Consider the following 25,969-nt stretch of genomic DNA (forward strand, 5'->3'; position numbering starts at 1 on the left):
GACTTCAGGAACATCTTCAGGTTCAAATGATCTGGATAGCTCCTCATTGCGGAGATTCTTGGAACCTGGGCATAAACAGAGGACAAAGTTGAATTGTTTGAAGAAAAGTGCCCATTGGGCTTGACGGGGTTTTAGGAGTTGAGCCTCTTTAAGGTGCTCAAGGTTCTTATGGACAGTGAAGATGGTAAACTTGTGTTGCGCCCCTTCCAACCAGGGGCGCCACTCTTGGAGCATCAACTTGACTGCGAGGAGTTCACGGTCACCAATGGTATAACGCTGTTTCATAGGAGAAAACTTATGTGAGTAGAAAGAGCAGGGTATCAGTTTACCCTTAGGGGAAAACTGGCACAAGACGGTTCCTTCGCCGATTGCAAAGGCGTCAACCTCTACAATGAATGGATGTTTAGGGTCCAGATGCTGCAGGCAAGGGCCAGAACAGAAAGCCTCCTTGATCGTCTGAAAGGCGGCTAGTGCTTTAGGTGTCCACACACGAGTGTTGGCCCCTTTCCTAGTCATAGCGGTGAGCAGGGCAACTAGGGAAGAGTAATTAGCAATGAAGCTCCAGTAATAATTGGTAAAGCCAAGAAAACGTTGTAAGGCTTGTAGGCCTACTGGCTGGGGCCAGTCGCGGATCCCCAGGACTTTCTCTGTGTCCATAGAAAATCCTTGGTCAGAAATGATATATAAGCGATTTCGCTCAAACAGGCATTTTTCCAGCTTGGCATACAAATGGTTCTATTTCAGGCATTGGAGGACAATCCAAACATGATCTTGATGAGATTCAAGGTCTTTAGAAAATATCAGGATGTCGTCAAGATATACGACTATGAAGGAATACAGAAGATCTCGTTCATAATGCGTTGAAAGACCGCTGGGGCATTACATAGCCCAAAGGGCATCACAGTGTATTCATAGTGACCATCCCTTGTATTAAATGCGGTTTTCCAAATATCTTCAGGTTGAATGCTCACCAAGTTGTACGCACCTCTCAGATCCAACTTGGAGAAGATCCGTGCCCCTTCAAGGCGATCAAACAGTTTACTAATAAGGGGTAGTGGTTAATGGTCTTTGTGGGTTATGGCATTGAGCTCCCTGTAATCAATACAAGGGCGTAGACTGCCATCCTTTTTCTTAACGAAGAAGAACCCTGCACTTGCAGGGGAATCAGAAGGATGGATGAATCCTTTTTCTAGGTTCTCTTTAATATACTCAGACATAGCTTGAGTCTCAGGTTGAGACAATGGGTAAGTTCTACATTGGGAGGCATAGTGCCCGGTAGGAGTTCAATAGGACAATTGAACTTGCATAATGGAGGCAGGGTATCCGCTTTTTGCTTCAAGAAGACATCGTTGAAGTCAGAATACTGTGGAGGCAAACCAGGTAAAGTAACAGGCTTCAGAACAGGAACTACTGGAGATACTGAATGCAAACAAGTTTTCTGGCATTTGGAGCCCCACTGTACCAGCTGCAGGGAATGCCAATCGAACTGGGGTTTGGAGCCAGGGCAACCCCAGGATAACTGGATGGGTTGATCGCTTCAAAACGTAAAAGGACATCTCCTTCTCTTGGAGAGTGCCCACGGTAAGACGAACAGCCACTGTCTGGTGGGTGATGAGTCCTGGAAGATAGTCCCCCTGGATGGAGGCAATGTGGAGACTCACCTCCAATGGCTGGAGAGGAATGTTCAGGAGCTTGACAAATATGTAAACCGGCCTGATATGAAGCTTGTCATGAAGTTCGGTATAGAAAAATGTTAAATAAATAAATAAATAAATGTCATCCTTAATGAAGCTGCCGCTTGCTCCGGTGTCAACACTTCACCTCCATAGGTTCCAGCACGGAAGAGGGTGGTGATGCTGAAGTCTTCACTGGAGGATTGGAAGCACACATGGGGCATGCTACAATAGAGCAGGGAGCCTTTACTTCTAGGCGTCTTTGCTGGAGATGATGATCAATCTTACCGGCAAGGGAAATCAGGTCCTCTAGAGACGTGGGAGTCTCACGGACAGAAAGCTCATCTTTGAGAGCACAGGAGAGTCCATCTAGGAAGATGGCTTGCAGACAATCTTCTTGCCACCCAAGCTCCGTGGCCAGAGTCCTAAACTCCACCGTATACTTGTAGAGGGTCCTTGCCCCTTGACGGAGGTGGAGTAAGTTATGGCTGGCAACAGCCTGGTGGCCTGGGCCTCCGAACGTCTGCTTGAAGAGAGTGATGAATTCAGATAACTTGGAAAGGATGGGATCAGAACGTTCCCTTAAGGGATAAGCCCATGCAAGAGTCTTCCCTTCCAGATGAGACAGGATGAAGGTCACCTTATTGATTTCCTTCAAGAACAACGAGGGTTGCAGTGCAAACTGCATGAAGCACTGATTAAGGAAGCCACGACAGGAGCATGGATCCCCATTGTATTGAGGAGGTGCAGGAAGTGCCAATGATGCTTTGGGAAGCATGGTGGCTGAGAGGCCCACAGGATTGGCCAAAACCGTATCTTGTAGCTGGGAACAAAATTCTTCCACCGAAGAGGCCAGCGTTTCCAAAGCTTGACGATGTTGTCTAACTGTGGCGGCCAAATCCGGTAGGGCCCTGGAGGTGGGAGACTCCACCGAGCCCATGACCTTGGCAACCTGTTGCGCTTGGGGGTGGAACCTTGTCCTGGAGCAATGGAGAACGGCTCCCTGGTAGGGACCAGGAAGCAACTGCCCCCAGGGGTCGGAGCACTGAAGGAGGCTAGGATGAGCTTCACCACTGGAAGCCCGAGGTCCCCCGGGAGAAGCCCTTAGGGACCTGGGCTGCTTGGACATAGGTGGGCCTCGCTGGGTCTCCTAGAAGGATGGACGTCCGGCATGCTCACAGACAGAAAGGGAGCACGGTCAGGTTAGAGTCTGGAGGTCAGATGGAACAAGGAGGACCAGATTAGTGAAGGTGATGACAAGGCTAGGACAGAGCCAGAATCTAGAGACGTGGTCAAGCAGGCAGCTTTCCTGAACATTCACTTTATTGGTCATATGCATAAGGCAAAGGTTGGTATCCTGGGTTCCCCATGACATGAAATGATTTTCCTCCAATTAGTTGCAAATTCAACCATGCCTAACCCTCATAGTCCTTGTATATGCCAATAATACTATCCCTATATGCTAATAAGGGACCATACTGTGCAGGGTCAAAGTGCCTGATCACACTGAACAAGCATAGAAAACACTGTACCCAGTTTCAAGATGTTTCCAGGGTCTTTCTTCTGCTCTGTCTCCCTCTCTTTCTCCTTCTTCCTCCTGCCACCTTCCCCTCACCCCTCCTGCCCTCCAACAGCTTCAAAATATCTATGTAAGAATTTTTCCTTATCTTCTTCCTTAATGTCCTGGATACCCCTTTACATAGTTCAGTCAAAGCAACTAAAGCTGAGTGACACATCTCCTGTCAAGGACCAACATTAAAAACATAAGAACATGCCATACTGGGTCAGACCAAGGGTCCATCAAGCCCAGCATCCTGTTTCCAACAGTGGCCAATCCAGGCCATAAGAACCTGGCAAGTACCCAAAAACTAAGTCTATTTCATGTTACCGTTGCTAGTAATAGCGGTGATTATCTGAGTCAACTTAATTAATAGCAGGTAATGGACTTCTCCTCCAAGAACTTATCCAATCCTTTTTTAAACACAGCTATATTAATTTAACTAACCACATCTTCTGGCAACAAATTCCAGAGTTTAATTGTGCGTTGAGTGAAGAAGAACTTTCTACAATTAGTTTTAAATGTGCCAAATGCTAACTTCATGGAATGCCCCCTAGTCTTTCTATTATCTGAAAGACTAAATAACCGATTCACATCTACCCGTTTTAGACCTCTCATGATTTTAAACACCTCTATCATATCCCCCCTCAGCCGTCTCTTCTCCAAGCTGAAAAGTCCTAACCTCTTTAGTCTTTCCTCATAGGGGATCTGTTCCATTCCCCTTATCATTTTGGTCGCCCTTCTCTGTACCTTCTCCATCGCAATTATATCTTTTTTGAGATGCGGCGACCAGAATTGTACACAGTATTCTAGGTGGGGTCTCACCATGGAGCGATACAGAGGCATTATGACATTTTCCATTTTATTCACCATTCCCTTCCTAATAATTCCCAACATTCTGTTTGCTTTTTTGACTGCCGCAGCACACTGAACTGACGATTTCAATGTGTTATCCACTATGACGCCTAGATCTCTTTCTTGGGTGGTAGCACCTAATATGGAACCTAACATTGTGTAACTATAGCATGGGTTATTTTTCCCTATATGCATCACCTTGCTCTTATCCACATTAAATTTTGTCTGCCATTTCGATGCCCAATTTTCCAGCCTCACAAGGTCTTCCTGCAATTTATCACAAACTGCTTGTGATTTAACTACTCTGAGCAATTTTGTATCATCTGCAAATTTGATTTACTCACTCATCGTATTTCTTTCCAGATCATTTATAAATATATTGAAAAGTAAGGGTCCCAATAGAGATCCCTGAGGCACTCCACTGCCCACTCCCTTCCACTGAGAAAATTGTCCATTTAATCCTACTCTCTGTTTCCTGTCTTTTAACCAGTTTGTAATCCATGAACGGACATCGCCATCTATCCCATGACTTTTTACTTTTTCTAGAAGCCTCTCATGAGGAACTTTATCAAACGCCTTCTGAAAATCCAAGTACACTACATCTACAGGTTCACCTTTATCCACATGTTTATTAACTCCTGCCTTGCCTCGCTCTGCCAACATTCCCAGAAGAGTCTGAATTGGAAGTGGATGAAGATGAGAAGGTCGAATCAGTATGAAGCTTCCTCACCCATTTGCCCCTGACCCCTCCAGACTGCTCCCTGCACTCTATAATTGATCATGAAAGGGTGCCCCCCATACTAGCTTCATCACCTCTGCCACCTGTTATCTCCCCTCTACTGTCCTGTGCTGCTGCCTTTTGTCACAAATCGTCACACTCGCCCCATGTCTCTTGCTGTGATGTCCCTGCTTGATCATCTCACTCCTAGCCACTTGAAACAAAGGAAACAGCCAACAAAGACCCAGTAAGACATTCTACCCCTCGCAGAGATCTCACAAGTTTCCCAGGAGACCTCCACACACCTTCCCTTTGACCATCGAATATGCCTGCATCCCCATGACTCCTCCAAACTGGTACACCCACTCATACCCCTCAAGGACTCACACTTGCTGCATCTGGCCATCAACCTGCCCTGCCCCATTTCTAATTGCCACTTCCACTGCACTCCGGAACTGCCCAAGCTGCACTGCCAAAGCCACCCCTCTTCAAATCCCCAAACCCACACCTTGAAGAGCCCTGTTCCCTGCCATAAAATTCATGAAGAGGCCCACTGAAAGAGCCCTCATGCAGATCCTACTTTCCTGCCCTTGGATCGTCCTCACCTTCCTCATGAGCCTTCAGGGGAATAAAATTGCTTCTTTCATCCAAAACTCAACTCCTGCTCCTGACACATGCATGCTTGCCCCACTGCTGGGCTGCTCACTCCAGTGCTGCATCCACCCCTATGGCCCAAGTCTCCCCTCAAAGCAGGGCCCTTTTTTTTCTCTCAAGTGCCTCTTACAGGAACTCTCTCCTATACTGCAAGCCCTATCTCAAGTTCTTCAGGCACAGTGCCCTTTTCCAACTGCTACATGCAGAAGACGGCCCACTTCAAGACCCGATGTGCTGCTCTACAGGTGTATTCCGGCCTTCCTTAACCAGGGTCACCAGAAGGGGATTGGGTGGGGCAAAGCATGGGTCAGATCCTCCAAACAAACCAGCAAGGTGCACTGCTCCCAACTTGAGGAAGTCTCCTCAGCCACTTGTGCATTCCAGGAAGCAAAGCCCAAAACAATCAAGACATGCAGTAGGCTCTCCAGCTCCCCATTCACCACGCCATCATCAATGTGCTCTAGAGACCTAAACAGCCCTTCATGAGCTGCTGCTCCTCCACAGCAGTCACATCAGGTTCTCCCTGACTTCTGGTCCCATGCTCAGTGAGACAGTGCTGATTTGCCACTCGACGCTTTCATATTCCTGGCCTGCCTTCAGCCACAGCAGCCGCAGTCTTTTATGTCCTCAACATCCCAAGACTTCTTGCAGGGTAAGAATGACGAGCTAAAAAATGCTGCAAAAAAGCATACTAGGGATAGCTGGCCGCACAATTTAACCCCACAGCCAAACCCTTTTCTAATTATTTGCACCTTCAGGTGTGGGCCAATCAGGACCAACACTGGGTTCTCTTCAAAAAATAGCACCCTTGAGGATGGATAAATAGAGAAATCACACATGAGGGTGGGGGCAAGGGAGAGAGGTGGCAGCCAAAACCACATTAAAAACGACTGGGAGTGACTGCTCTCCCAGCCTTAAACTTGTCCAAAAGATGCTGAAATACTAATATCAGAAAGGAAAGTTTAGCATTTTGCCTTTGGGAATAAAATCAAGGAAAATGGTCAAATTACCACAATAATCTCCCCATCTCATTTTCCAAGCTACTGGAAAACATTGCTTTTCCCCAAGCCCCCAATCTCCTATTTCTTTTTCCAAGACCCTCACCTACCTTGCAAACTCCCATTTTCTACTGATATTGCAATTCCCTTGTGTAGTCTTTAAAGCCAAGAGATAACACTTCCTGACCTTTGTAACCAGCCTCAGCCTCTGTTGTGCTGTTGAGGTGAGTGAATGCTGGAGATTTTTAAAAAGAAGGTGCTTGAATTATGAATGTTTACGAAAGATATGTGAAATGATGTCATAGCTAAGGTGGAAACCTTGATGATTATTAGTGTCACTGAAGGGGTACCATACGGTAACATCACTGCTCTTAAATTTCTAATGTGCTTACGATTCTTCTTTTTCCTTACTTTGTGCCCAGTATATGTGCATGTGCTTTTAGAAATATATAAAAAAAAAGGACTTCAAAATAACATTTATTTTATTTTTTAACTGTAAGGGTATGGAAAAAAGGATTGATGATCATTTTTCAAAGAAAATAAAATGGCTTGGGTAATTAGAGGAGATTGAAGTATGCTGCTGCTGCATCAACGGTTTTAAGCCTCAATCTATTTAATACCGTGATTGTTTACATTTATGCTAGGTATATGATAAAAAAAGAGCATGAAAGGTTATAGAGTATTGGAGAAAAGGGAAATGTGCATTGTGATATTTTCTGCTCCCAGTTTCCTCTACAGCTATGCCCTTATACCTTTCTTTTGCAGGCTTTATGTAGCATCCTAAACAGGATATTGAAGGTAGCTGAGTCTGCTTTGATCCTTTGCTTGTTGTCAGAGCGCTTGGGAATGAAGAGACTGTTGGCTACAATTGACTGCGACAATTAGGAGATGATCAGAGCCCTAGAGTGGAGCACTTAAAGGGTAATTTACATGTCAGTTTGTCGAATAAAAAAAAAAAAAAAGATATTCAGCTAAGATTTTTTTTTTCCTCCGAGCCTTGTAAACTGCAATTTGTGCTCTGGTAAGTAAAACCTGGCAGAGGAGTTAAGATACCCATTACCATTTGAAAGGAAGCAATCATAAGGCCACTGCTGAGCCTATTGTCCACTGAAAATACTGATTTGCAGTCAGGCAGTGAAAGAGTGGAACCATCACTAAATAGAAACTTGTACAAGGTAACTCCCCCTTGGTGGGTTTTCAATATTGGCTTGAGGTTTTTGTATACCTTAAATCCCATATCTACCATTAGTATCACATTGTTCCTAGTTGTGAAGGTTCTTTACATTTAAAAACAGATGAATGCACTGCAGAAGAGGCAGACTGCTCACAAGTTAGCCCAGGCTGATGAAATAATACTAGCCTTCTGTACCCGATCTTACTGTTACCTTTTGTCTGCCGTCAGGTCTCTTTTTAGTCATTCTTTGCACTTGCCCATTCAGCCGCTTCAGATCTGTTTTCTTGTACTTTCTTATTTACATGAAAGTATGTTGAGAAAGCATGGCTGTTGATTCTGGTGCTTATGTTTTCTGCATGAAGCTGGTTGGTTAGTGAGCAATAGCCTTAATTCGGAACACACTATTCGGAAGCTATTCCGAATCGTTGCTTTGGTCACACATGTGCGTGCGACATGAAACAGCAGAATTTTCTAAAACCAAACAAAACTGTGACAGCTAAATAAATAAGTTGGCCTTTTAAATTAATATATTTTGTCGGTCTGCCACTACTTTTTCTCCATAGTAAAAGATGTATGAACAGCTAATAGCGCTCATTTGTAAGCAATAACAATATTGGAAAAAGGTATCTTTGCATTGTGTTTAGTGCATTAAAATTTGGAACTGAATGAGGATATCATGGTATAGATAAAATTCTAAAATAATATGAAAGAAAACAAATGACCTAATGGAAATAAAACATTCCACTTCTTTAAACATTTCTTATTATTATGTTCAGTTAGTCAGTCATCTTGACTCAGCAATTTTATCAGTACAGTATTCTGAATGCTGAAAAGAAAGATTCCAATCTTTGTCACAATTTAGTTGATGGATCTTGACAAATCTATCATACCAGAGTTTGTTTATCAGTGTGTAAATTTATATAGATAGATAATTTTTGTCTTCTATAGTTGGAAAATCTTTCTTACTGATAGATTACCACTTTTGGTTTCCTGGGTTCGTTTTCAGATTGATGAAATCCTGATGAAAGTATCGGTTTTGTTCTTGATAATAGAATAAATATTTTTAAGGGAAAAAAAGTCTTTAGTGTTGCATGTCAACAGGAAGTGCCTTGAAAGCATAGAATCTATAGTTTTAGGAATTTCTTTTTTTTTTTATAATCGATGTCAAACTCAATGACTCATGAGTTTTAAACACTGTGGAGGTAATTTTCAAAAGAATATACGCGTGAAAAATGCCTTTTGCTACTTTTACACATGTAACTCCTTTGAAAATTCACTCAAATGTGTTCATGGAGATATGTCTGCTAGTATTGTAAATATGGGTACAATCTATAGCATGTGTGAATATACATTCTTATGCATTTAATACATTAAAAACAATATTATAAATCTTTCATTGCCAGTTTTGTACTTGTAGGGGCTTATTTAAAAAGGGTTTTTCCTTCCTATACCTTTGTAAGAAAGCTTTTTGAACAAGGTCCATGCTTTAAAGTTATTTTATTGAATTGCGGTTCACGCTTGCTTTCTCATGCGTAGGTTTCATTTGCAAAGGTATCCCATTTTGTGCACAAGTTGTATTTGTGGGGTGCCTGTTGGGGCACAACCCAGAAAAACCTGCTAGGCTTAAAGGCTTCTTTCAGTTAGTGCTTTTCCAGTGGTTCCATGCGGGGTTTGTTTACATGGGAGGATTTTCTCCCTCTAGAATCTGTCTTGTGTGTGTGTCTGTTTTCCTAGCAAAAGAAAATGTAAATAAATGAAAAAGAAATGAGAAAATAAAGAATGCTGATTTTTTAGGGCAAAGAGTAAAGTGAAACAGGAGTCTGGAATGACTTTGTTTTAGTACACATGTATACATAAGCAGGATGGAAGAGTAGTAAATCTGAATCAAGAATCAGGCACAGCAGGAGGTGGTCGTCTCCCAGGTAATGGCTAAATCATGAACAGATGAGCCATCGTCATATTGATTTAAGCATTTTGTTCCAGCCAGTCACAATTAACTTTGATTTGTTTTTACTTTCCTCTTACAGGTTTGCATTTAAAGCACACTCAGATCTCTAATTGTATAAAATTCTTGTTACTGTGCATTTTTGGCTGGAGAGGTAATGAATGAACGAGGAGGCAAGAATAATTTCAGGTTCAAAACAGGGCATGTACGTACAGTTCGAAGTGACTGAAATTGTTTTTGAAGGTGAGCTGGAACAAGACATTTTCACAAAATATTGGTAGCTTCTATTGAATTCCTTATAGGAATGTTGTATTTGGTAAATGATTCTACTGGAATGTTTTTGGGTTCCAAAGTAAATTAGAATTATCAGATAAGATAGACTTAAAAACCTTTTTTTTTTTTTTTTCATATACATGATTAGAGTGCTTTTCAAAGATCAACTGCTTGGCTAAAATAAGTGCCATACATCTAAAATTAGTGACATATTTGAACTGATCACATTATTTTCACTTCTTACTAAACTAATATAAACCAAATAAGAATGTATAGCACATTTTCATATGGGTCCAACTTTAGACTGAAAATGTAATCTTTAAGTTAACTATTGCCAAAGATTTCAATGTATTTAGTGGCTAGGATTTATGACTCTGGATGCTACTGCTTAGGGGGTGTCACTGAGACCAACTTCAAACTGGAAGCTGAATCATAGCACTTCCTCTTCTGTCTCCCCCTTCTGCTGTTACCCTTCTTGTGCAGTCTTCTGCTAATCTTGTAAAAGGAGGAATTACAGCAGTATTAGTTTGTGAGCAGTGCTGGTTCTGGACTTTAAAATGAAAAAAGTTCTGCTGTGGCAGTCTCAAAGTGTTGGCAGCAAAGCTGCCTTGAGTTTCCACGCAGGCTAGCAGTATCCTCAGCAGCACCCCTGGTTTAATGATTGGACCATCTGAGTCCCCTCATACACAGCTGTCTGTTGGGACCAAGACAAGCTTTACTGCCCCTGATAAATGCAAGCACCTTCAGATACGGAGATGCTGCAGTGTTTGTGGAACCTGTCTTTAAGCTTCTTAGAGCTGGATCTTTATATTTGCTGTATGTAGAAATTGTCACAGATAGGAAGGTACTGGGGGTCTTCCAAACCTTGCAGAGGTAGAAGCACAGCTTAAGTTTCCAGGACCTTTAAAACAGATTTTCAAGATTGTCAAAATGAATATGAAAATGAAATAGATCTGAATACCTTGGAGACCTAATATTGAAAATATATATAATGCATAATCATTGTGAATATCCCCCAAACCCGACTGGTTAGGTGTATCTCCGGAGAGGATTGGGAAACACTGCTTTAAAATACTTACATAGGCATCACTCAACCAGGGAGTTGGTGCATTCACTCAGTCTGATACATCAGATAGATTCTATTTCAAAGTTTATCTCTGCTGATAAATCAGTCAAGTTTTAAAAAGAAAAAAAAAGTCCTAGCAGATTCTATTTTGGTTCTGGCATCAGAAGCAATAGGAAGTCTAAATCATCTCTTGTTTCCTGGGAACCTGAAAGATGAACTAATGTGATCAATCATCAGTGAAGGCTTGATTCTTGGGGTTTTTTTTTTTGCTTTTTGCCCAATAGTTTTCTCTTGCTTATTTGAGTTTCAGAACTGATATTTATTGAGGAATGGAATCATAAGCCTTCATTTCTAGATATTGGAGGTTTTTCTCCATTTTAGAACACACCTTCAATCTAGCCCACCCATCACAGGAGACATAGATCCTGAGTCTGCATGTGTGTATACCCAGGGCCAGTGCTAGCTTTTTTGCTGCTCTGCGCGATCAATTATTATGCTCCCCCCCTACCACTTCATTCAGTCTCTGTCTCAGGCCTGCCCAAAAAGCCCAGCTCCTTTCAGTGACTTAAACTTTAAAAACTGTCACCCTCTACCCTCCTGGTCTTCTCCCCCTTTCCAGGAACCCATTGCTGGCACAAGAGTATTAGATGCCCTAGGCAAATCTTTTACCCTTGCACCCACACCTCCTAATCTCTCCATGTACACAATTAAACATTATGGATTTATAATAGCAGATTTTACATGAAAAAGAATATTCAAGTACAGACTTCTGGGGTAAAAAATATCACAAGTTTGCATGCACTTCTTTGGTGCCAACCAGAAATCCCTACAAAAAGACACTTGGAGCCCATATGGCATTAGGGCTACTGTAATGAGTATAAGGTGTGGGCTTGACTCTCAGAAAGTCAAGAGAACATTACAATTAAAATATAATAGGAGGGTGAGAAGGAGAGTGAGAACGGGAGAGAGGACCCCGGAACACCGAGCTGTGCTGCGGAGGCAGGGAGGAGTTGCCTCAGCACAGCTGCTCTGACTTTGCCTGCAGGAGGGAGGAACGGAGGAGGGACCGGAAGTGACCTTATCGTCGGCCCTTCAGAGCCTTGCACCTAGAGGGTGAGAAGGAGAGTGAGAACGGGAGAGAGGACCCCGGAACACCGAGCTGTGCTGCAGAGGCAGGGAGGAGTTGCCTCAGCACAGCTGCTCTGACTTTGCCTGCCAGAGGGAGGAATGGAGGAGGGACTGGAAGTGGCCTTATCATCGGCCATTTTGCGGCACGCAGCAGAGCCGGCGCGCCGCTAAAGCCGCGCGCACTTAATGGGCACACAGATATAGTGGCCCTTGCCGGCCTTCTCCAGATTCGCCCAAATAGACAAGGATTCAGAGTAAGTTCCTCTCTTCCTGTTAATTACATCTTTAACGCTACTTCTCGGGGTCATCAGTTTAAAGAATATTGGATTTAGCTGTGGCGTCCTAGTTTGTTTTTTCATCTTGATATATGAGGTTCAGGCAATATGCCTCATAAGAGGAAGGGAAGAGTAAGAGTCTTTCCCTCCCTCCCACTTCCATCTCCCATACAACAAGAAATTACAAACTTTATGGTCGTCCCTACACCATTAAAAATAGGAGCTGAAGAATCTGGTGTGCCAAACGATCAGGGAGGATCCCATGTGCCTGCAGAGGAGGCGTCCTTAAGCCCTAATATCGGGCTGCCACCATCTCAGAGAATGAAGGAGAGTTTTTCTGATGGTGCTTCTAATGTAATTGAAGACCTGGAGCCTAATGCGGGAAGTTATCAATCCCGCATAAAGAGCTCTGATAATGGAACTGACCTAGTCACCTCCTTGATTTTCATTCGAGGTGCAAGCGAAGTGACACAAGCAATTAAAGATCTTTCGCTAACTGGGGAGCCAATAGAAATCCCTACCCGACCGAGATGGTGACCATGGACACACTATGGGATATGATGGCAGGTGTGACGATCGTCAGTATCAAAACTCTTGAAAGGAAAGTTGACCTGATATCGGAGAAAAATCAAAAAGAATTTTTCCTGACACAGAAACAGATTAAAGACACTAATTAAAAGATTAAGTATCTTGAAATACAAGAGAAAAATAATTTAGAATTTAAAGCAGCAATTGTTAAAGATAAAGAATCAATGTCTAGACGAATAGAAATATTAGAAAATAACTCTAAATGTTTCAATTTGAGGTTTCTAAATTTTCCTAGGATTCTTTGTGAGGATCCAGTAATTACCTTGAAAAAATTTCTAGTAGAAATACTTGGATTCACTTTGGATCATTCACCATCTATCAATACTTGTTATTTTCTCCCACAATTGAGAAATGTTGAGAGAATGGAAATGTTTCAGGGGAATCTTTCAAAATTTTTGGAGGATTCTTTGGCCACTGTTATTAACTGGGGAACTCTGCTAGCTTCCTTTTATTCACTAGCAGATATAAACTCTATAATGAAAAAATATTTTAGCAGATACCCTGTTAATTTTATGGATAAAGCTATAAAACGTTTTCCAGACTTAGCTATCTCTACGCAGTTAAGAAGAAAGTCTTCCTGGCATATCTCCAGGAGGTCCTTTCACTGGGATTCACTTTTGCTTTAAGATTTCCTTGCAAGTGTATGATCAAGAGACAAAATGATTTGTATTTATGTTTTATTCCGGATCAATTAAAGAATTTCCTTGAACAGTCCAGAATACCAACATCATCCCCAGTGCCCACTTGAAAGTAGGAAATATTTGGTGTAGAAATCAGCTAGAATATATCCTTGTTTTGTCCTATGAGTTTCTTATAAATACTCCCAAAATGAAGTAAACTATATCCCTCCATTTGATTGATATGTAATGGGAGAGATATATGATAATGATGCATGATAATTTAAATGTATGTTTGAATGTAGTAGATTTCTCTTTATCTCACCATGTCTTTTTTCTGTTAAATAATATGTTATTGTATTATTTTGAAAAATCTATAAATAAAGAAAAAAATATATATATATAATAAACATTCCACACCAACACAACACTAACTACCAGCACTTAAAAAGGTAACAACCCTACTATGAAAAGGCAACACTGCAAATATTGCACCAGGTCCTATAACACCAATATAACTCATATTAGGGAAATAGAACAAACCAAGCCGCCTTAGATTCCTACACTCTAGGAGAATGCTTCTCCTCAGTCACAGATGCAGAACACAGGCAGACCTTCACCAAATACAGGAAAAAGAAACCATAAAGTATAAATAGAAACAAGCAGGCAAAAACTGAATAGGAAAACTGCAACAAGGCAGACTGTATGCAGGGCAACAATGGAAAAACAGAAACCATCACCAATTCTCATACATAAAACATTAAAATCATGAAATATAATAAATACATTAATCATAATAGTATAAACATACTAATAAAAAGGGGTAGATTTTTAAAGGTGTGTGTGCTTCCCGGCGCTCACACATGGACGCGCCAATTTTATAGCATGTGCATTCTGGCACGTGCTTGTTATAAAATCCAGGGGCTGCGCGCACATACGCGCCGGATTTTATAATTTGCGCACGTATATGCGGGCAGCACATGCAGGGTCCTAATTTTAGAAAATGACATGTGGCAACGAGAACGGGCCTCTCCCTGTTCCCTCCCAGTCCGCTCCAATTAAGGAGCGGACTGGGAGGGATCTTCCCTTCACCCCCTGCCCATACTCTCTCCCTCTTTCCCTTTCCTTCTCACTCCCTAAACCCTTTACCCTACCATTGTTTCTTTATTTTGTTGCTTGCTGCTCCGTTGGGCAGTAGCAATTTGCGTGCGCCATCAGTCCCTTCCCCAGTACAGAGGCAAATGGCCGTGGTACCTGCTGCCTCAGCCCCGCCCCTCCCCGCCCCTTTCCTTTGGCCCAGCACTTCTGCACATAACGGGAGTTACGCGCGAGGCCAGGCCCCTTCTTAAATGCATGTGGTGCACACAAGGCCCTGCCGCGTGCATAACCCCCGGATTTTACGCACGCGGGGGATTTAAAATTCACCCACAAATTTCAAAACAACTGGTGAATGGAAGATCCAATAATTAAAAACTCATAATTTGTTTTAAATTTCTCAAACACCAATTAAATATTTCAAAGCAGCAGCCACATCAAACAGCATTAAAAAATGAAAACTAATAAGGATAAAATAATTCATGCTTTCCATACCTGGAAACGTTTGATAGCCAGTTACTCTGAGATTGCTGTGGATTAGTGAGAGAGGGATTCATAAACTTTCACTTTATTACATACACATACGTACATATGTTCTCTCTTTCATACACACACATGTTCCCTCTTACAAGCACATTCACACACCCAAAATCCCTCTCTTTCTCACATATACATGCTGACACACACACATATGCTCACAAATACAGACTTACATACATGCTCAGACACACACATTAAGAGAACACCCTACGCTCAGACTCACATACATGCTCAGACACACACATTAAGAGAACACCCTACGCTTAGACACCTCAAACTTTACTGATATAAACTGAAGAATTTACTCCTCAAAAAGAATTTACTACTATTTAAACCTCTTACTCTATCATCCCTAGATCTTGCATCTGTTTCAGTGCTCTCTTTCTCACACACACACACACACACACACACACACACACACACACACTCGTTCCCTCTTTCACACAAATTCTTAGATATGCCTCCTCTCATATGCACATGCTCAGATACACAAGCTCCGCTTCTGCTCAGACACACAAACACACATACACACAAATTCTTAGATACGCCTCCTCTCATATGTACATGCTCAGATACACAAGCTCCGCTTCTGCTCAGACACACAAACACACATAAATGCTCAGACACACACTTGCTTAGACACATACACAGGTTCCTTCCTGCTAATATATACACTAAGGCCTCTCCCAGCAGCCCAGGCCCTCCACTTCTGCTGCAGGGCAGGTTGGGAGCTGCCTCGTAGCTTTTTTATCCTTCTGGATGTTTAGCGGATTGGGAACCGCATGGTCCTGCAGCTCCTCCTTATCTTTGCTATGTGGCCTTGCAGCTCTTCCTCATCTTCTCTGCGTGGTTGGGTCGGAACTATTGCATGGACCTGCAGTTCCTCCTCATCTTCACTGCGTGGTGGGTTGGGAACCGTTGCGTGGCCCTACAAGCCCTCATCTTTGCTGCATGGCCCTGTGGCTCCTCCTCTTCTGCACAGTGGGTTGGGCATCATCAGGTGACCCAATGGCCCCTCCTCATCTTTGCCATGCGACAGGTTAGGAAACAGCATTTGGTGGCACCAGCAGTTCACTCATGTTGGTCGCAGCCCTCAGGCCACCGCCCTGTGCAAGTGTACGGCTTGCACAGTGGGTTGTGCCAGCCCTGTGTGTACCATGATTCTGCATGTGACATGTCACTGATATACAAGGGCTAGGACTCCCTTTCCTGCATTCTGTGAATGAACTTCCACAGCTCTGCCTGGAATCACACCCAAATCTGCATGACAGTGTACACTTCTGTTACTGAGTCATCAAGTTTGAAAGAGCATGAGTTCTCTTTCAAGGAAAGTAAAAATGGCTCTTAATGTAGAAACTATAGATCTGAAGACTGGTAGTTCTAAGGAATCATTAATTAATACTGGGGCCAAGGATAAGGAGTTATTGTTGGTATACATAGTAACATAGTAAATGACGGCAGAAAAAGATCCTGTGACCCACCCAGTCTGCTCAGTTACTCTGTCCACACTGCTAAGGATACATCCCAGCTACTAGCTACCAAATGTGACCACTTGTAAGACTTCTTCTCAAGGACAGACTTTTTTTGTTTTCCTCTTTTGTATCTTCACCATCTTGGGTAGAGGAACATGCAAGATCCCCATGTAAAGGCAAATTTTAAAAGCCCTATATGCACTGAATCTGGGAGATATGTGCAGAAGTCGGGGTGTTGCATGCCACATGGATTTTAAAAAGCGTGCAAGTATGCGCGTATCTCCCAGTACATGCTCAAATTATTTTTACAAAAAAGGGGCGGGGGAATGGGCATGGTCATGGTGGGGCATGGGCATCCCTGGAATTTTTAATAAAACCAGTGGGTAAGTATTTATGCTCGTAAGCGCACTCTGGGGTCCCCTACTGCGTAACTTTACTTCTGCTATAGATGGCATGTAAGTCACGAAACAATAAAAAGTAGGCTAGTCAGTGGGGTTTTAAGTTATGGTGCTAACAGGGTAAAAGGAAGGCTATTTTGTAGAAACGTGTTTATTCAAAAACTAACTGTATAAACAAACATGACATATGAGCTGGTTAATACAAATTAAGCATTAAATATTGCTGAATTCATACATATAGAACATCCTTGAACTAACATATATAATAGCTCTAAGTCCTAAAAAATGTGCATATGGACAAGAAATCCTAAAAGAAACCCCACTATAAAAACAAGTTTGACAAATGATCTTGAGCGCCTGATTCTTGTGCACCCAAGATCAAATACTTTCTCCAACATAGCCGAAGGTTAGAATGACAAATAATAAACAAACAAGAATGTCCCATCCTATTCCCCTCCCACCTTAGATTGCTTCCTCCACTGCTCCAGCTATTTTCTTGGTGCTTTCCAAATCCCCTTCCTCTATGTTGCTTGCTGACTCTTGGTCTTGCCCTAGCCATTCGATGCTTTACACAGGTCTTATGCACCAAGTTATCTCTAATGGTTTCATTCCCTCTTGGAGATTTCAAACTATGGGTTTTGCAATTATAAGTCTCATCTGGTATTTAGCCTTCCATGGCTTCTAGCACAGCAAAAGGCAAGAGCTACAGAAGTACAGAACCCAGAACCAGGACTGTATTCCTCTGTGATTACTGCTTCTAAGGTAGTGGAGGCAGTATTTTCAAAAAATGATTTAGAAGAAGAATTGTGTCCTGGATTCCATGAACCACAGGATACTAAACAATTAGTAGCTAAAGAGCATTTGGTGCCTTAATAAGTAGCATGTTAGCCTCCAGAAAAGACTAACTGCAAGCCAGAACAGTCATATCATTCACATAATTATGCCATATAGAAAATTACATCAGGCCTTCTCTACAGAATTCCTCTGGCTCCTCCCTGCCTAGGGATTTCTACCAATTTATTTGGTTATTGCCTTTTGGCCCTCATTTGGAGCCATGGATTATTATTGCCACTCTAGTGGCTGCTTTTTTCATTTCATGATACTTTGGGGTCTTCATACTACTCTTTCACTTGCTTTCACTCTCTATCACAGCTTTTGGGGGGGGGGGGGGGAGGTTCTGCCTCACTTGGTATTTTGTTACTCGATATTATTATTTCCATTACTGATTGATTAATTCTATATACAAGAAACCCACAGATATGAATACTCTTCTTTCATTATGAAAGCCACCACACATACTCTTTTAGACAAAACATCCCCACCAGGCAATTCTTCCACCTCCATCACCTTTACTTTACTCGCGAGGATGTTTTAGCCCATGCTCGTTTCATGTTCGAGAACTTCCTTTTGAACGGCTATCCAACCGTGTAGTTAACAGAGTCTTCAAATGTGCTAATTTTATTAACTACAATCTCTTGTTTTTGCCCTAACAAGACATGGACACAGACTTGCATCCTCTTTTTTTCTTCTTGTACCTAGATGGTCTACCAAATTATTCACTGACATTGGCAGTTGCTATCTCCCTTGTCAACTTTTCAACCCCACCTCCCCGTAGTTTGCTTTCAAGTGTGGCATAACTTTTGGGACATTTTAATTTCATCTGATTTACCTACTCTACTGACATCAAACCCACACTTGACCATGGAACATAAACCTTGTGGCTCTTGCTGGAGTTGTTCGTTTTCCCTTTCGGTTTCCACCTCCATTCTAGGTAGCAGTATCTGCTAAACCATAACTGGTTTACAGTATCGGTTGTCCATGCCGCCTTCTCTTTATAGGTAAAACGTTATGCAAGATTAAAACTTGACCTGAGAATACTGCAGAAACATTCACCATTTCCATAATACTGCCCCCTTCGTCTCTCACTGGCTTAGTCTCAGTCACTCTTTGTCAGATTTGCAATATTTGTTTGTTCTTGAACTATATCTCCCCTGGCCCCAAGTTGGCAATTTTGCTCTACATGTATTATGATGTAACAGTGCTGGATTTCCATGTTACACAGTGTAACAGGCTGATGGGCTTAATTCGGTGGCTGAGTGGCTGTCCTGTCAGCTTTTGTGCTGCTCATTTTTGATTGGTCCCCTTAACTTCTCTCATCCTATTGGATGAACTGATCTCATGACTGTTTGGTAGTGGTGTTTCATTATTCTTTTCATTTGTAAGTGAGGTTATCCCCACATATTATATTTTATTTAATGTTTATTTTGTTTATTTCATTTAAAAAATGAAATAAATATTAAAAACTTTTTTTTTTAAACAAAAACGGAAGAAAAAAGAAACAGGGCCTCCCAAGGCCTCCAGTCCTTACCTCCCATCCCTCCCACCCAAACACATTTCTACATAACTGGTCCAGGAGGGATCCAACACCAAAGCCTAGACCATGATAGGTCACCATGACCTTGACTTGATCCTACACAAGGCCCAGAATTTGAGGCCTAGTCCTAATGCGGAGCCTAGGCCCAGGTCTGACACTGGAGACTGATTCAGAGACCAGTTCCTTAGGCCTGGGCCTCAGCCTTGGCCAAGGACTAATTCTGGAGCCTGGTCTGAAGGTTAGGATGCCATGGCCTTGACTTAGGCCTGGGTCCAGGTCCAATGCTGGGACCTGATTTGAAGACCATGGTACTGATGCCTGGGCCTCAGCCCAAACCCAGGCATGGGACCCAATTCAGAGGCTGAGTCCTGATGCCTGTGACAAAGCCTGAGACAGAGGCCCAGTCCAGAGGCCAGGATCCTGATGCCTGGGCCTTGGGACCAAGGCCTGATACTATATATCAAAATGATACCTTCTGCTGGAAAGAATGTGCCACATTTAATTTACTTCAGCATGTCCCAGCAAACAGCATCATTTTAAATAGCAGAAAAAAGAAAGAAGAGCTATGAAAAAGACCTCCAAGTCCTGGGCTTCGAGCTTGGGCCAGACACTGGGCTGAGGTTTTTTGCATCAGGACCTGGCCTCTGGGCCGAGCCTGGCATCAGACCTGGGCCTAGGCCCTGGTGCTTGGCATGGGTACAGGGTGTGGCCCAGGCATTAGGATCTGGCCTCTGGCTTTGGGCCTTTCAGCCAAAGCCCAACAATCTTGATTCAGCTTCCAGGCTGGGCCCTAGCATCGGGCCTGGGTCTGGGCTGAAGCCCAGGTGTCAGTATCCAGTCTCTGGACCGGGCCCTGGTGTTGGACCTGGGCTTGGGTACAGGCCTAAGCTGAGATTCAGACATTGGAACCCAGCCTCTGGGACAGGCCCTGGCATCGGGCCTGGGTCTGGGTCAAGGTACAGGCATCAGGACCCAGCCTTCAGACTGAGCTAGGACGGATCAGGTAAGTGAAAACTTTTGGGGGCCTGGCCTTTGCTCAGGTCTTGGCTGAGTCCCCTGCATCAGGCCAGGATCTTGGCTGACTTCCCAGTGTCACAGTTGGGCGTAGACCAGGGCCACTAATTTGAGTCTCAGTCTATTTGCTAGGCGAGGCCCCGACTTCAGGCCTAAGCCTAGGCCTGACCAGTGACTTTTTTTAAATTGATTTTCAAAATGAAACAAGATTCTGACAAAATTTCATTGGATTAAATCATTCCATTTTGAAAATAACATGAAACAAAATTGGAAATTTTTTTTAATTTCCTATTTCATTTCTCCTGAATGCCCAATCCCTACAGTTTGGATCTTTTTTTCTTTTTAAGTCTATTTTCTGAGTTCTGTTTCACTGTGTTGCAAGTCTGCACAAGCATTGTAAATGATTTTCAGTAAGTTTATCCTTTTATTAATGCTATTCACTGTAAAATGTGTCACTTGTCAATTTTTGATGCCTTGCTTAATGTCTATTGTATTGAAATTTCTCTATTTTTAATTTGTTTGTTTTGATATATACTTGATCCCTCTAGAGACAGCCTTGCTGCAAAACTTGGCTTATGTTGGTATCTGGTTTTCCTATCCCATTTATAGGATTGGGCTAGCATTATACCTCATTTGTTCTACCTTCAGGGAGTAGTGTCATGTCGAGAATGTCCACAGGCCAACAGCAGAGGCCTAGAGGGCTGCTGCTGCTGTTTGGGACCAGGCAGACTTCCACAGACTTACTGACATCTCTGAAGTGGGCTGCCTTTGGGATGTGGATACTACCTGTAAGGTCATCCTTACCTTACACGTATTATATAGATCCGCAAGCCATGCCAGTACAGGGGTGCCAGCCAGTCTGTGGAAGGCTGCCTGGTCCCAAGCAGCAGCAGCCCTCTAGGCCTCTGCTGTTGGCCTATGGACATTTTTGACATGACAGTATTCCCTCATTCCTCCTCCCTAGTTGTCACACAGCAGCTGACACTCTGTTCCAACTATCAGCAAGTAGACATCATATTTGGTTTACTGTGAAAGGTAAAATTGGTTGGGTACAGATAGCCTTTGAATCATGACACAAGTAAGGGGTCTGAAAATCAAGTCTTGTGTGATGATGATTCTAACTTCCCCTTAACACCATACAAGCTCTAGATGCACACAATATACTGTGTTGGGCAGCTAGCTACTGTCCATCTTATATAGAGGTTCATGAAGGCAGGAGTTAGCTAAGAGAATGCAGTGTGAAGAGGGTAGCAAGCAGCAATACTGAAGGCCCCCTGTAATAAACTTCTTCTTTACCCCTTGCTGTCTTCCTTAGGAGCAGTCAATTATATGGCTGAGCCCATATGGTCTTGCCTGCTAGAGAAGTGGCTACTTGGAATGTGCCAGGGCATTCTAGCATGCAAGTCATGTGGAGGGCAAACCTTATACCTGGTGAATCCTTTACACAAAAATCACACAATGAAAGAAGCCAACAGGGAAGTGTATTTTTCAAACCAGTGACCACTTTATTAGGGATGATATGTAGGCTACTATTTGAAATCAAGTCAATGCCTTATTTAATCACAATCTGCAAGGACAGGATAGCAAATAGCACTAAACTTTGTACATTATATGCACGGCACATTCTGTGTAGACCTGTACATAAATTGTTTGAAATGGCATCATTACATATACAGGCTTAGCATCTTATCCTTTTGGCACAACCATGATTCAAACAAAGATCATAGAAAGCAGAAGCGGCACCTCCAATAGCTACATGTTGGAGCTGATAGCAGCCCTGCTATATAATGGCTAAGAAAAGACCCCAGACAGTCCATGTTGAAAGAGTATACTCAAGGGGACAGCCTAAGGGCCAAGGTAGCAGAGTTGATGTGAAGGCAGCAGGACCAGGACCAAAGAGTGCAGAATGGAGGCAGGAGGCCCAGAAGAAGTCACAGCAGCATGAAGGCAAGAGACCCAGGAGAAGACACAGCAGCATGCAGGCAGCAGCAACATGAGCTGAGATGAGATGATTCACCAGCATCAGGAGCATGAGATGAAACATGATGAGAAGAGGCAGCAGCTGGACCGTGACTGGAGGCTGCATTAATGAGGTTGGAATACTGGCAGAGCATTGAGGAGAGCTGCAGGACCATAATGGCTGACAGTAGACCATTCCCTTCTGCTTGCTGGCACAGGAACTCTGTAGTGAGGACAGGCCCAGGAGACTTCTTCCATCTAGCTGGCACAGGAACTCTGTAGTGAGGCTGGACCCAACAGGCTTTTTCCATCTAGCCAGCATAGGAACTCTGTAGTGAGGATGGGCCCAGCAGGCTTCTTCCATCTAGCCAGCAGAGGAACTCTGTAGTGAGGATGGGCCCAGCAGGCTCCTTCCATCTAGCCAGCACAGGAACTCTGGAGAGAGGGCTGCCCAGGAATATTGGTACAACTCTTCTTATTTGGGAGCAAGACTGATACTTTACTTTCAATGCATAGCCAGCATGGCTCTCTGCTTCAACGGCAGGGGGAATTAAGAAAGGTGGATCTATATTCAGACAACAACCAACAAGGACTGAATTACATAGTCTGGATAAACAGATAAGCATGGGTGTAGCTTGCTTACTGCGGTGGTTAATACCCCTAACTAATTAAGCTATTTCACTTAGATGCAGTTTCAACACTGCTCTCTACATTAATGGTGGGGGTGGAAGGGAAATAGAAAAAAAAGGTTACTAAGAGCCAAGAGAAACAGATAAGTATATGAGAGAAAAAAAAAGTGTGAAAGCTTGCTAGGCAGACTGGATGGGCCATTTGGTCTTCTTCTGCTGTCATTTCTATGTTTCTATTTGATGCCACAACCTTTGATCCTTTATGACCCCTTGCCACATTATGGCTCGCCACTTGGGGGTGGGGGCATCTCATTTGGGGGCCTATCCCTCAGGCATCTGTCAGTCTGGGGACTGCTGCAGAGTGTAGACTCCAGTGATGCTGGAGAAGGCTTGGAAGGCTGTTCAAGCATCCTTTGTAGGATCTGCGTTGCACGTTTGTCATGCTATTCACTGCTGCAGCCAGTATCGTCACATTCTGTGTGTTTGCGGCTATCTGATCTCATAGGATTTGGTTCTGCCTGTTGACAGCCCTCCTGAGGCGCACTGGCTCTGCCCATATGTGTTGGAGGTGTACCCCATGCCTCTTTTCCAACTGGTCCTGCTGCTCATGCATGGACTCCTCTGTTGGTGGCGGGGATGTTGTTTGTGTTGGTGCTAGTGCTGGTGCTGTGATAGTGGTGTGGAGTGCTGGAATTTGGGCCTCCAAATGTGGCATGACAGGGCTTCTGGGCAAGGGTGTGGTGTTTCAAGCTGGCGCTGTGGTGTGCTGGCTTGAGATTTTGAGGATTCTAGAGGCTCCCACTCAAAGCTCTGTTCCTCCCTGAAGCCAGAGAGGTTGAGGGACACATTGAGTGGCTGGGTGAACCCACTGGTTGCAGCATCTGCAATGGCTCCTGAGCTTGTGTCTAATGCTGTTCTTCCTCCTCCTCCTCACTCCTCCTCCTCACTCAACCAGGAAGGGCCTGTGCAAAAGGGGTGCAGTGCTGCTGGTCCCTGGGGCTTGCTGGCTGGCTCTTGAGGCTTCCTGGCTGGTCCTTGGGGCTCCTTGGCTGGGATCGGCTGCTTCGTGTGTGAGAGCTGTGGAAACAAAACATAAGACATAAGTACCAATGGCAGTTAGTATCCTTTTTTCATTTGGAAACAGAGGTGCACTTTGCTTCTTAGCATTGTGAGCATCTTATGCCAAATGATGTGTACACCCTTGCTGCCTGCCCATTTACAGGTGAGTTGAACTTACTGGCTGCAGCTTGCATGGTGTCCAGCTGCTCAGCCATGTGCTCGAAGATATCCAGTCCCAGCCTTTCCACTCCTCTATAGGGGTGAGGACGATGGGACAAGGGGCACCCCCTCTGGTCCACCATATATATTTCTTTCTGGCCGCCGCCTTGGTTTTCAGCTGTGCCTTGATGTCCCAGTACCTGTGGGTCACCTGCTTACTGCTTCATTGGACTCTGCTATGCCTGGAGATGCCCTGGGATATGTTGTGCCAGATCTGGGCCTTAACTGCCTTTGAGGTCTTGCCTGCATGGTTGCTGAACAGCATGGCATAATACTCCAGGACCCCTGTAATAACCATCTCATTATCCTGGACGCTGAACTTATTAGCCCTGAGACGAGGGCATCTTGCTGCCTGGCTGGGGGGTGCCACTTCCACTTTCGGAGAAGTGTCCTCCCTTTCCTCACTCTCCCTCCCACTTCTCTCTCCCCTCCCTTCATCCCCCCCTCCTGTCCCTGCCAACTCCCTTCCCCTCCGCCCTCTCTGTCTATTCCTAGCCTGCCGTCCTCCTCCTTCTGTCCTCTCCGTCCTCTCCTGCCTATCCCCTTCCCCCTCCTATCACTTCCCCCTCCTATCACTTCCCTCCTGCCTATCTCTACTCTTGTCACTGACCCTACTCCTACTCCTCCTTCCCCTAGCATTCCTGCCCTCATCCTCCCACATCCTCTCCTCCCCCTTCTCTCCTCTCGCCTCTTCTCTCCTCTCTCCCCACGACTCTTATGCTCCACCCTACTCACTCCTCCTAAGCACAAACACCATCATCCACAACACTCCTCCACTTCTCACTCCTTTTCATTCTCTCTTCCACTCCTCCTTCTCACTCCTCCACACACTCCTCCGTGCCTCCTCACTCCTCCACACACACACTCCACCACCACCACTCATCACTCCTCCACACTTCTCCACAACCACTCCTCCTCTACTCCTCCACCACCACTCCTCCACACCAAAAGACAAGCAGACAAACTGGACTAACAAACAAAAACTTTCACTCCAACAAAGAAGACAAAAGTCCAAGGCAAAGGGAAATAGATGGCAACAGAAAACAAGACAACTCACTCAGTAATCACTAAAAGGATCCTCCAACTAGCCACCAACAACACCTACCTCCCTCCTCTCTCAAAACTCCTACCCCAAACCAAATGTGCCTGATACTTCACTTTCCATGCATATCCAGCATGGTTCTCTGCTGCATCGGCATGGGAGAAAGACTGATACATCACGCATTTCCAGCATAGCTCTCTGCTTCAACGGCAGGGGGAAAAAAAAAAAAAACAAAAACAAAAACAAAAAACTGATGCTTCACGCATATCCTGCATAGCTTCAATGACAGGGGTGAAGAAAAAAAAAAGGATTCGCAATCACAAAGCGAGGAGTAGCTGGCTTGTTACGGCGGTTACTACCCCAACCAAATGTGCCTGATACTTCACTTTCAAGGCATATCCAGCATGGCTCTCTGCTTCTACAGCAGGGGAGAAGAAAAAAAAAAAACCAACAAGAGCTGTACAACATAGTCTAGGTAAAACAAATAAGCATGGGTGTAGCTTGCTTATCGCAGCGGTTACTGCCCCTACTACCCCTAACTAATCAAGCTAGATATTTCACTTGCATGCAGCTCCATCACTGCTCTCTACATTAATGGTGGGGGTGGAAGGGGAATAGAACAAGGAGCTAAGAGTAACAGATAAGA

Source organism: Rhinatrema bivittatum, chromosome 6 (assembly GCF_901001135.1).
Source record: "Rhinatrema bivittatum chromosome 6, aRhiBiv1.1, whole genome shotgun sequence".
NCBI classification, from domain to species: domain Eukaryota; kingdom Metazoa; phylum Chordata; class Amphibia; order Gymnophiona; family Rhinatrematidae; genus Rhinatrema; species Rhinatrema bivittatum.